The sequence below is a fragment of the Calonectris borealis genome, chromosome W (assembly GCF_964195595.1).
Source record: "Calonectris borealis chromosome W, bCalBor7.hap1.2, whole genome shotgun sequence".
NCBI lineage: Eukaryota > Metazoa > Chordata > Aves > Procellariiformes > Procellariidae > Calonectris > Calonectris borealis.
This window is the reverse complement of record NC_134351.1, coordinates 53,609,424-53,622,912: the sequence shown is the minus strand read 5'-3', so window position 1 is coordinate 53,622,912 and position 13,489 is coordinate 53,609,424. Positions and strand designations below refer to the sequence as shown.

The following is a 13,489-nucleotide window of genomic DNA, read 5'->3' as shown; positions in this document are numbered from 1 at the left end:
TTCCTGACAAAGCAAAGGTGAGCATCTGAGCAGGTGAGATGACTCCCTCCTCTCCTTCTTCCAGATTCTTCTCTCTCAGTTGACTTCGGGAGGAATCTGGAATGCTGGCTTCACCCAGCTCCCTAACTTTATGGACCTGAAAGGAGAGGAGAGGAATCCTACTCAGGGAGAAGGATTCTCCTCCTGGCTGGACACGGAAAGCTCTCTGGTGGACAGGGAGAGTTTGTCCCCAGGACCGTGTATGGCACCAGCCGAAGTCTGATTTCCCAGGTGGTTCAAATGCCCTGTTAAGATGATTTCGGAAAACACTTTTATAACAGGATGGGGCAGATGTGAGGAAGCTCTAGGAGTGCCTTGCTGACCAGGGCCCGTGGTGATGAGAGCCATGTAGGAGGAACATACCCCACATAACTGATGACAGCTAGGGAGGACCTGCCAGGCCTGCTCCCACTGGCTGCCCCACCGCCGCCCACTGACTCACCTCGCCGCCCCGGGCTGGCAGCGAGGAACCGCAGAAACGACGATATACCTCAGGCCGCGCCGGGCCACGCTGGGCCGTGAGGCTCACAGACCCTGTGGCCGCCCCGCCCGGCCGCCCCCAGCGGGGCTCCTGCAGCGCCCCGGCGGTGCCGCGCGCGGCGCCAGGGGACGCTGCGGCGCCGGCTGCCTCGCTAGGCCCTGGCGCTGCGGCCGTGTCCGGCGGCGGTTTGAAAGTGCGGCGGCGGAGGAGCGGGTTGTATATAAAGGCTGACAGGATAGAGCAACTGCTTTAGTTGCTGCTCGGTCTCCTTTGTTCCTTGTCTTCCTCGTCGTGCTGAGCCCAGCCGGTAGCGTGGAGCGAGCCGGCCTGGTGGATCCGTTCCCATCGCCGCACTAGCGCCACTGAGGTCGCCATTTTCACTTCCTCCCCGCCCCGGACCCTCCCGGCCGGTCTCGCCGCGCCGCGGAGGGAAGGCGCTTCGCCGGCGGCAGCAGGCAATGTTCGGCGCCCAGCTGCGGCAGGGGAGTCGGCCGGGAGGACGAAGAGCGGCTAACGCCGCTCCTGCCCGTTGCGTGTGACCGCCCGGCCATCACCAGCCTCCTCCATTGATTTCGTCTCCATCCTCCTCCACCCCTCCCCAGCGCCGTGGGAAGGGGGCACGGGACTCCTGAAAGGAGGGGAAGAAGGTGCCGAGGAGAGGTGGACAAGGAGAGGCTGCCACTGTGGACAGCGGTGAGTGACGGGGACAGGGATTTGGGTTCCCCCGCCAGCCCAGTCGGCGATTTTGCCACCCCCTCCTTCCCCCGTGAGCCCGAGGAGCGGCCTCGCCGGCCTGCCCGCCATCAGGGGTGCCGCTGGGACCGGATTGGACAGGGGGCCGTGGAGCAGGTACCTGCGGCCGGCGGCGAGTCGGGCTGCGCCTCGGGCACCGGAACCGGTCGCTCCCTTCCCCCGGGCGGGGGGCTCGGGTTTCTGCCGGCTCCCCGCCCGCGGACCGGACCGGAGCAAGGGAGCAGCCCCGGCAACCTCTCCCCGTGGAGTCCCCAGCCTACAGGCGGCGGCTCCTTACCGAGGAGCCCACCGGTATCTTACGTACTACAAGCCCTCAGCCCTGCGGCTGGGCTGGGCGAGCTCCCCGCGAGCGGCGGCGGGGCCACCGAGGCCCGGGTGAGGCGTTGTGAGGAGAACAGCCCCCTTGTAGGGGTACCTACCCTTAGAACAGGTAGGCTCTTTGCCAACAGCGCGGTGAGGGATGCTCTCGAGGAGCTTTAAAAACCGTTTTCTTCTGACACTCTAACAAAAAAAAGAACAAAAAAAGAGAGGCAAGAAACAGCGTTTCTGGTAGGTTATAAAAATAAGGGTGTTAGTGGATGGGTTGTGGTTTGTATGTGGGGTTTTTTTGGTTTGTTTTGGTTTTTTTTCGGGGGGAGGTAGATGTGAGAGCAGACTGTGTTGAGGGAGGGCAAGTGATGCTTTGAACAGGTTGCTCGGTGGCAGACCTGTGGGAGGTCAAGGCTGCGCGGGGGCTCTGAGCTCGGCCTGTGCTGAACGCAGGGCGTGATGGCCAGTTGGGGATGCTGCGGTGCCTCCCTCCCGAGCAAGAGGCACGAGTGTCTGTTACCGCGGCACCCCCACCCCCGCATTTTAAAATAATGGTATAGCTTATTGTACAACGGTGTGAAATGCAGAATGTCACTCTGAAGAAAAATTCCTTGAAGCTACCCATTAAAACCAAGTGTCTAAAGGCCATTGGGGATGTAACAGTGATAAACTAATTTTGTATCCAAAGAGCTAAACTCTTATTTTAACATGGTGGTTTGAAATGTGGGGCTTGTCTTTTGGATTAAGCATTTAATTTTTAGTCTGTTATGTAGTATATGTAACTTAATGCTTTTATCAAAATTAAATCTTTCATAGGCCCATCAGTTTCAGGGACTTCTAACTCTGAAGTCAGATGTAAAATAGATCCTAAGTCTTCTGATCTTGTTTTTGAACTTGGATGAATGGAGTAATTTTTTTTCCTTTTTTTTTTAAAAATGAGAAACTTTTTAGAAGAAATTTAAACAAAACCCTAAACAGACCTTTCTCACACCCATTCCAAATATCCTTCCTGTACTGTGAATAACTGCTTAAAAAAAAAATCTAAAAGTAAATATGTTTGTAAATTTGGGGGGGTTGCTTTAGTTCTATTTCTTTTTTTGTATGTGTGAAGGATCTTATCTAATGCTCAAGGACTGAGTGGTTTTGTTGTTTTTTTTTTTAAAAAACTTGAATCAGGATATAAGGAACCCTTGTAAATATAAGGTAACGTTAGTATTACAGTTGAAAGAAGTAATTGAGGTTAGAATGTGTTCTTTTTGCACTCAAGGCATGTTTAGTTACTGATATTAACTTAGGTCATCTGATTAATATTAGCTCAGTGGAGGTGTGGATCTGTTTCTGAAAGTTATATTTTTCACTTTGTCAAAACATAGATACAATTTTGAAAGACAAAATAAGTGAATTTCTGTTGTAACAATTGGTGTGTTTTTTGGGGGGGAGAAAGGGAATATTGAAGATGAAATTACAGAAAGTGATCTTGCAAATGCTTATGACTATTAATGAATTAAGTAGCAATTCAAATAAGCAATGAGGTCCTTTACTGTGTATAAGTTCTAGTATGTTGTATTGGGTTTACATGGTGTGTGAGCTGGCACAGGCAGGACGCAGGACCAACCACAAAACCACAGATGAAATGCAAAGAGTAAACTTCTTTTTGTTACCTCGCCAACCGGGGGATCCCCGAAGCAGCACCCAGGCAGAGGCACACAAGCGGGGATGCAGGCACCGCGGAGCTCAGTCCATGCTAGAGGATCGCCGACCCTGCTGTTTTTGCCTGTATATCGGGGACTTGCGCAGGTGTAGTTTACCACTGTGCTTTGATCTTTCCCACAGCAGGGCAGGAATCTCAAGCATGTTCGATAGGGTGCCTCTAAGTCTATCACAGGCTTATGTTATCTAAACACAGATATTCTACTTGTCCAACACACAAGGCCAAACAATGATTAGTATGATATATGTGTTTTTCGACACCCCAGCTGCAAGTCACTTGAGCGTGTTTACCATCCTCCTCGCCCATCTTCTGTTATTTTCCCACATTCCACCCCCTCGCTCAAGGGATCACTTCTGCTGGGGCTGGCAAAGCTGGAGGTGTCCATTTGGGCTTGCGGGGTGTAGGGCAGGGTAATTTAGAGGCACACAATAAACACATATAGAAAAAGCAATAAACATATCTCTACAATAATGCTTTGAATCAGGTGTCCCACTCATCCTGTCAGGGAATTAAACCACTCAGCCAGCCAAGCACCACCAGTAGATCATTTCATTTGATGCATTAAGTCCTGGAGATGTTGAATGTCATCCTCTACGCTGGCTGATTCATCAGTTATGTTGAAGCAACACATGCCTTCAAAATCAGAGCAGCGTTTATGGTGTCGAAGGAGGAGATAGTCCACCGCCGATCGATTTTGTAATGTTCCTTGGTGTACAGCCGTTACCTACTCAGGAAAAAATAGCAATGAGGAACATTAATATCGAAAGCACTTAGCATGGTATAATTCTGTAATACAGCTACTGGGGTTGGCACACCAATAAAACACGTTGTCAAAAGATCTGCAGCTGTTAATCCTCCCTCAATACAAAAGGCAGATGAGTTAGGTACAGTAGAGGCCAACCAGATCCAAGTATTTACATGTTGATCTTGCAAAAATGTATCCAGGGCATGTGCTTGTAGTACAAGACTACAAAGCACGACGAGCCAACCTGTGATAAGGGAGGAAAACAGGAGTATCATCTCCTTCCAGTAATACATACGCCGTTGCTCCAGCTCCTTCAGCTAATATCACTCTGGGTTTGATAACCTGATGTGGGGTAATTGCCCACACAGATTGAAGAGCTATGGCTTGCGCTTTTTCAGGTTGAACCTCAATTTGATGTTGGGTTCGTGACACCAATAACACCGTTCCAATGCTATCTCCTCTAGATAAGGCACAGGTATTCGTCGAAGATACCTGAAATACAAGAACTTGAGAATCTGATATCAACAAAGGATGTAAAATAAGAGGAGAAGTTGGGGTACAGAACCATACGGCATTCTCAGGGGTTATTATATGAATCTTCACGTCTAAACTAATAGGTCGCGGTCCCACCACGCAATCCATCGGTGTAAACAATTCCATTTCCCCTGTAGTTAATATTTTGGGAGAGATACCATCTGGAAGAATTTCAGTCCTCACCATTTTTTGTACTGGAGGTGTTGTAATACGATCATAGGGTGTTTGATTATGAATATTCCAGCTGTTTAACAAAAAAACTGCTTTAGTAAGATGTGAACTCCAATGTTGTAAAGTTTTAGTACCGGTTAGCTTTTTTAATAGTTCCTTCAACATCCCATTCATTCTTTCAGTCAAGCCATTAGCTTGGGGATGGTAGGCAATGTGGAATATCCAATCTATCCCTAGCCCTTGAGCCCAATCTTGGACGTTATGTCCACTGAAGTGTGTTCCTTGGTTGCTTTGTATTTGGTGAGGAGGTTCATATTCATGAATGAGTTGTTCTAACGCTTCAATTGTGTTATGTCGGTTAGCATATTTGGTGGGTTTAGCAAAAATCAATCCTGACACTGTATCCAAAGCAGTGAATACGTATTGCCACCCCCTCGACAGGGGCAGGGGGCCCATGTAATCGACCTGTCAGGTATTCAAGGCCCATTGACCCCATTTTATCTTTCCCCATGGCCTATATAATGCCCTTAAATGTAGCTGTGTACAAATAGTACAATTATGTGCACGTGCTTTATAAATATGTAATGGCTATCAAAAAGAAAGCATTAGCAAGATCTATCACCACCTTTCAGGGTTGTAAATTTTTGCTGATTTTTTTCTATAAGAGTAACCATGTCTGGTACCGTAACTGCAAGTGGTAGGGGGGGTGACTTTATTCAATTCTCTAGAATCTGCAGTCATTCTCCAAGTGCTGTCTGGTTTTTGAACAGGCCAAATAGGATTATTAAAAGCAGTCATGGTTTCCTTAACAATTCCCACTTGTTGAAGTGCCTGAATGGTTTGAGTAATTTCCTCCTCCCCCCCTGGAATACGATATTGTTTTACAGTTACCACCTTGGCAGGCACAGGCAGCACAACAGGATCCCACTTTTGGAATCCACGCAAGACGGTTATAGATCGAATAGCAAATCCCGCTTGCGAAGTCTCGAAGCAGAAGCAACCATTTAAAGTTTCAACTGTTTGTCCTGCCAACACATCAATACCCAAAATATATTCTTTAATTGGGGCAATTAACACCGTTGTGGTAAATGGAGTGGCATTTCCTATTGTTAAGGTAACCTTAGCTCGGAGGGCAGGGGTCGGATTTCCCCCAATCCACAGATCTGTGACGTGGCTTCTTTATTATTAATATTACTGTGTAATACAGTAACCTCAGCTCCAGTATCCACCAGAGCTAATACATGTAAAATCCCCCCAGACCGCCACTTTATAGTTAAAGGAGCATAAGGGCGTCGGTCCCCCTCATGGTAAGAGGCTACAGTGGCGGCAATTTTGGGGGACCTGCCAAACCTTCATTTCTGCTGTTTTGGCATTTGCCAGGTAGTGCCTTGCCTTGAGGTGGCAGGTGGGGGTGGAGGGTGGGCGCGGAGTTGGTGGCAGGGCCAGGGGCGGTTGGCTTTTTTGTGTATGCACTAACTTTTGCCATCAGCGAAACATTTCTGATGATGTAATCACATTTATTTCCGATCGTGGGACACTGGCTTGTACAAGACCATTCCACATTTGTTTCCTCGTCACCCGTGGTGTAACTCCTTTCGGTTTTGCCAGCTTTCCTTTATTCACCACCTGCACAGATGGTCCCGAAGTTACAGCCCCAATTTCCCTCAAGGTATTTGCTAGGGCGCCTACATTACCAGTAGCATTTGTGACTGCTGGTATAATCAAAGGTTTTAGTGAGGCAGGCGCTCCTCTCAAAAGCTGCATTTTGATACTTCTTGTTACTGCTACCCTGTCCATATTGAATCCTGTAATCAACGCATGAGCCATTGCTGTTATCAAAATGTTCCCAGGCACAGCACAGTAAGATGATAAGCAGTACAGCAAGCAGCGAAAGCAAAAAGCAGCCATTAACGAGCACTAGACTAATATACAGTAAGGCAAGCAAGCCCCATGGCAAGCACAAAAGCCTGCCGATTAATAGCTAAACAGCAATAACAGCTATAAATTCGATCTAGCACGTTCTAATCAAATCTGTCGTTATCTTGAACCCTTCATGCCCCATGTTGGGCACCAAAAAGGACTGTCGTGGTTTAATCCCAGCTGGCAACTAAGCACCACACAGCCGCTCGCTCACTCCCCCCCGCCATGTTATTAGCAATACGCGCTATCAACCGTTCTACAGTATCTTGCAGCCCATGGCACCGCTCTGCTTGAGTAGTAATTACTTCTTGCGCGATCGCCTTTGCATCTTGTAAAGTCCCAACTTCCTTTTCCAATTCTCTCATTTTACTCTGTAATGCAACAACTTCAGAGTCAAGAGCTCTAAGACCAGTAACTAATAACCATCCCAATCTCCCCGCTAACTTGCGAGACGACTCCGATGCCGCTTTCCATGGCAATCTGTGCATAGCCATTTCAATTGTCTGGGGGGTAACAACCGCCCCGTCATCTATTTCAGGCCATGCTTCCGGCGGAGCCCATGTAGCCAGGAAAGTGGCCATGGGGGTCCAGTGCTCAGAACTGGGCCATCCTGGAATACGGGGAGTCACCGTCATGGCCTCCCCAGTCCCCGACTTTTTTGCCAGCCATGGCATGGCTGTTCCTGGATCCTGCTGACTACGCCAAATGTGTGAGCCGGCACAGGCAGGATGCAGGAACAACCACAAAACCACAGGTGAAATGCAAAGAGTAAACTTATTTTTGTTACCTCGCCAACTGGGAGATCCCCGAAACAGCACCTGGACAGAGGCACACAAGTGGGGACACAGGCACTGCGGAGCTCAGTCCATGCTAGAGGATCGCCGACCCTGCTGTTTTTGCCTGTATATCAGGGATTTGCGCAGGCGTAGTTTACCACTGTCTTCTGTCAGAAGACATCAGGAGCTGCCCCCATGTCAGACAGACAGTTTAAGCTGGCTCCAAAACAGACCCACCACTGGCCAAAGCTGAGCCAATCAGCAGCTTAGGTAGTGCTTCTGTGATAACATATTTAAGAAAGGGTAAAAAAAGCTGCACAGCCCTGCAGACACTAAGGTGAAGAAGGAGGGGGAGGAGGTACTCCAGGTGCCAGAACAGAGATTCCCCTGTAGCCTGTGGAGAAGACCATGGTGATGCAGGTTGTCCCCCTGCAGCCTGTGGAGGACCCCAGGCCAGAGCAGTTGGATGTGCCCTGAAGGAAGCTGCAGCCCGTGGAGAGCCCACACTGGAGCAGGCTCCTGGCAGGAACTGCAGCCCATGGAGAGGAGCCTGTGCAGGAGCAGGCTTCCTGGCAGGACCTGTGACCCCATGGGGGACCCATGCTGGAGCAGTCTGTTCCTGAAGGACTGCACCCCGTGGAAAGGACCCATGCTGGAGCAGTTCTTGAAGAACTGCAGCCTGTGGGAAGGACCCACATTGGAGAAGTTCGTGGAGGACTGTCTCCCGTGGGAGTGACCCCACGCTGGAGCAGTGGAAGAGTGTGAAGAGGAAGGAGCGTCTGAGACAGTGTTATGAACTGACTGTAACCCCCATTCCCCATTTCCCCTTGTGCTGCTCGGGGAGGGGAGGAGGTAGAAGAGTTGGGAGTGAAGAAGGGAAGGGTGGAGGGAAGGTTTTTTTTAGTTTTATTTCTCACTATCCTACTCTCTTACAATTAATTGGCAATAAATTAAATGAATCTTCCTCAAGTCGAGTCTGTTTTGTCCATGACGGTAATTTGTGAGTGTTCTCCCTGTCCTTATCTTGACCCACGAGCTTTTTCATCGTATTTTTTTCCCCTGTCCTGCTGAAGAGGAGGAGTGAGAGAGCAGCTTGGTGGGCACCTTGCAGACAGCCAAGGTCAACCCACCACGTATGGGCATAAATTGAATTGTGTGTGAATATTTACATTGTGCGCTCAAATTTAGTTTCCCCTATTAGCTTGGGTAAGAAACTACAATATGGATATACTTGCCTGGATAACTAACATTTTTTTGCTAGTGGGTGATCTTTTTCTACGTGCTTTCCGCTTTGAAAAAGAGTGGTCTCCTTTCCAAGCAAAGAATCAATTATGCTGTATTGAAGAAACTTCCTGGTGAAGTTTATATAACTCTATACCAAAGATACATAAATCAGAAATATAAAAAAAAAGTAGTGTATGGTCTCAAAAATATTTTAATTCATTTGTACACCAGCTGAATGAAGGACGCTGAAACTGTAGTTTGTAGTCCAGAAATGTTGCAGCTGTATTTTACGTTATCTTTGATTTAAAGGGTGTTCACTAATGGTTTAGTGACAACTTAAAGTATCGTATAACAAGGCAAAATAAATTATTTTGAAGCATGCTAGTAATTGTGACCTTGTGAGCATGTCAGCTCTATGGTGGTTTGCAGTGTAGCAGTCTGAGCAAAGCTTGTGGAGAAGGTGGCTTTTTACAATAGGGAAAAGAGTTAGAAATGTTTTGAACATCCTTTCATGGTTACTTCTGTCCAAAACCAGTTGAGTTGCTTTAGAAACTGGAAGGACAGAAATTCAGTGTGTGTGTTTGTTCTGAGTGACTGTCATGGTTTAACCTGGCAGGCAGCCAAATACCACGCAGCCGCTCGCTCACTCCCCCCACCCCGCAGTGGGATGGGGAGAGAATCGGAAGGGTAAGAGTGAGAAAAACTCGTGGGTTGAGATAAAGACGAAACCAGGACAGTGACTTCCTGCATTTTTTTGTGTGTTTTTTTTTTTTTTCTTTTTTTCCTAGGTATCAGAGCATTCACTGCACTGATTAAATCATTACTCCTAGAGTAGTGACAAGAAATCAGATCGGGTCATATAGAGGTGTCGCAGTAAACAAGAAATGTTAAACATGTCATTTTTTTTTTTTTCTCCTCCCCAGCAAGAAGTGTAATTGACTATGTTTTACATCTCTAGAAGGAGTAATGGTTTGTGGTGATGAAATAATGTTAATCAGCATTTGCTGCTTTAATTCATTGCTCACTGGGGAGCAGTTAGTGTAATACCTGGTAACTTGAGCAAACCTTTAAGAGGTTGTGATGTTTATATACCAGACCTTTTGACCCCCCAGTGATGGGGTGTATGGGGTTGTGGTGGGTTATCCTTGGCTAGCTGCCAGAGGCTCACCCAGATGCTCACACACTCCCTTTCCTCAACAGGATGGGGGAGAAAATAGGATGAAAAAGCTCCTGGGTCAAGACAAAGACAGGGAGATCACTTACCAATTACAGTCACAGGCAAAATAGACTTGACTTGGGGAAAATTAATTTAATTGATTACCCATTGGGGGGAGAAAAAGAAAATAACACCTTTCTCCCCCTGCCCTCCCCTCCCCTTTCCCTAGACTCAACTTCACTCCTGACTGATCTACTCCCTGCCTGCCCCCCCCCCCCCCCCCGCCCCCCAGCAGCACAGGGGGAATAGGGGTTGCTGTCATAGAACCGTAGAATGATTCAAAGCCCTGTCCAACCTGACCTTGAACACTTCCAGCGATGGTGCATCCCCAGCTTCTCTGGGCAACCTGTTCCAGTGTCTCACTACCCTCATCATAAAAAATTTCTTCCTTATTTCCAACCTAAACCTATCCTCTTTTAGTTTAAAACTGTTGCCCCTTGTCCTGTCACTACAGGCCCTGGTAAAAAGTCTCTCTCCATCTTTCTTATAAGCCCCCTTTAAGTATTGAAAGGCTGCAATAAGGTCTCCCTGGAGCCTTCTCTTCTCCAGGCTGAACAACCCCAACTCTCTCAGCCTTTCAATCTTCTTACAGTATGTTGTCTTTTTTTTTTTTTTTTTTAAAGCTAGAATAAAAGGGAGGTCCTGGTATCTTTCTTTACTTATCTTAAATATTTGGAGGTTGAAACTGACAGTCTGTGAGACAGTGGTGCAGGACAGTGCATCTGGGCCATTCCCTGCTGCCTCTTCACAGAGAACCTTGCAACTTTTCCCTCCCCTGCCCCCTTGCAATTGTGTGGCTGGACATCCCTCTTCAGGTAGCCAAAGTATAGCTGTTTCTTGTCATATGACTTTGACCACATGGTGGGTGGATGTGCTTAGTCATGTGAAGGAGAAGGTATTAAGGCTTGTGGTTCTTCATCACAGTTACTATATTCCTCATCTAGTCTTATGAAATATTGAAACATGTTCTTCCCAATTGGTGACAGCAAACTTGGAACAATCTCAAAAAAAGATAAAAATGTGTTTTTTCCTAACTTTTTGTTGTAGGTTAACCCCTGTAGGCAGCTAAGCACCACACAGCTGCTCGCTCACTCTGCCCACAGTGGGATGGGGAAGAGAATGGGAAAAGTGTGAAAATTCATGGGTTGAGATAAAGACAGTTTAATGGTAAAGCAAAAGCTGCACACGCAGACAAAACAAATTAAAGGAATTAATTCACTACTTCCCATTGACAGGCAGATGGTTAGCCATTTCCAAGAAAGCAGGGCTTTATCACATGTAACGGTTACTTGGGAAGACAAACGCCATAACTCTGAACTTCCCCCCTTCCTCCTCCTTTCCCCCAGCTTTTTATTGCTGAGCATGACGTCATATGGTATGGAATATCCCTTTGGTCAGTTGGGGTCAGCTGTCCTGACTGTGTCCCCTCTCAACTTCTGCACCCCCAGCCTACTCACTGGTGAGGCAGCGTGAGAAAGAGAGAAGGCATTGATGCTGTGTAAGCACTGCTCAGCAATAGTTAAAACATGGGTGTGTTATCAACACTGTTTTGGTCACAAATCCAAAATGTATCACCATATGCTACTATGAAGAAAATTAACTCTATCCCAGCTGTCCTGGTTCCGGTTGGGACAGAGTTAACTTTCTTCCCAGTAGCTTGGGGGGGTACTGTGTTTTGGGTTTGGTGTGAAAGGGGCGTTGATGGCCCATTGATGTTTTGGTTGTTGCTGAGCGGTGCTTCCACCGGGGACTTTTCAGCCTCCCATGCTCTGCCAGGTGCACCGGAAGCTGGCGGGGGGGAGCATAGCTGGGGTGGCTGACCCAGCTGGCCAATGGGGTATTCCATACCATGTGATGTCATGCTCAGTATATAATTAGGAGGCGTGGTCCGGGAAGGGGTGGCTCTCGTGCTCGGGACGTGCGCGGCGTCAGTCGGCGGGTGGTGAGCAGTTGCATTGTGCATCGCCTGCTTTGTATATTCTATTATTATTGTTGCTGTTATCATTGTTATTATTATTGTTCTACTTTGTTTTATTTCCATTATTAAACTGTTTTTATCTCAACCCGCGAGTTTTCCTACTTGTGCCCTCCCGATTTTCTCCCCCATCCTACTGGAGGTGGGGGGTGAGCGAGCGGCTGCATGGTGTTTAGTTGCTGGCTGGGGTTAAACCACGACACCAGCCCAAACCAGTACAGTTTTCCATTCTAGTATCACTACATATCGCTTCATTCACTAAAGGTCTAGAGTATTGGGGGGGGGGAAGGTGGAAAAAACTTTCTTCTCTCTCTTCTGGAGATAGTGTAAAAATGGTAGTGAATTTTGGGAGATAAATGCTTTTATACTACCAAACAAGTTGAGTTTATTGAGGAAACCCTTATTCCATTCATTTCTGACACTGAAAGCTTCTGCAACACTTCTGCAATACAGTCTCGCTGCCAGAAGTGCTAGCCTAAAATGTTAGCAGACTGGACTCATGGTTGTGTTTGTTTCTGGATACCACCATAGAAAAGGCAGTGTATCTTTAAAATCCGAAATGTCTTTTTTATTACCTTGGTTTTGTACTGTATGGTTTTCATATTTGTTTCATGGACTGTCTTTTCTGTGCAAGTTTTTCATGGTTTTAGCTTCCTGAAAGTGTGTAAGGAAGTAAGTGCTTAGATTTCATACACCATATTTGCATAACTTTTGTATGACTATTTAATTTTCAATGTAATAATTAATTCAGGAAGTTGGAGCAAGGGCAAAAGAGTAGTTAGTTCACTTATTTAATTGAAATGGAATGTGCTCTGCATAATTTAAGGGCAAAGGAAAAAAATTTCACATAAGATGTTGGTTGTTAACATCTCTAATGAAGGCCTTATGGTGTGCGGGTGTGGTTTTTTTTTAGTTAAGCTTATGTAACTATTTTTCTACCTGCAACTCTTGAGTTCTGGTTATTACAATAATCTTGTAGAATAACTCTTTGAAGTAACACAAATGCAAAACTGTGCTCTTCTGTTATTCCATTTCAGATGCCCATTTGTACAAATACTTATTCATTTTTCATTACTGCTGTCTCTTGTACCCAGTATGTTTATATCAGGCTGTCTTCTGCTTCCTTCATTGTTAAACCTGGGTCAAACAAATCACTGGGGTGCAGCTGGGTTGTACGACTAACTCATTCAGCTTGAATATTTTGTTTGCATTTTGAAGGAGAACACAGCTGATCCAGATTGAACAATACCAATGCCACAGTGTCACATTTGCTGTTGTTTTTCACAGTAAAGTGCAACATGAGAAACAAAGTCACTGAGCCTTTGTGCAAGTGGAAGTCATAAAGTAGAAGAAAGCTAGAAAATGAAGTTCATCAATAAGAAAATTACAATCATGGAAACCAACTTTCTTTATACCTGTCTGTCTATATGAAGAGTGTATTATCCAAAAAGTAGGATAGGAGAGTGCTTCAGGGAAATTGGTTGATTGTCTAAATTAGACACTTTAACTGGTTTGTTCTCCTGCTGTGTAATGGGAAAGTGAATGAAAATATGAGGCTCACAAAGAAGTGATGCTAGGAAGTGTAATTAGAACTACATCTGCATCATGTTCAGTTAATGTAGTCTGAAATATTGA

The 13,489-nt window shown here is 46.5% G+C and overlaps 1 protein-coding gene across 1 annotated transcript in view; it reads left to right on the top strand.

The window, feature by feature from the left end:
* Positions 1-680: 680 nt before the first annotated feature.
* LOC142074759 (CDC42 small effector protein 2-like) overlaps positions 681-13,489 on the top strand; it is a 115,272-nt gene continuing 102,463 nt past the window's right edge. The window contains exon 1 of the mRNA XM_075135631.1: positions 681-1,213. The gene's annotated coding sequence lies outside the window, so the exon portion shown is untranslated. The remainder of the gene's footprint in view (positions 1,214-13,489) is intronic.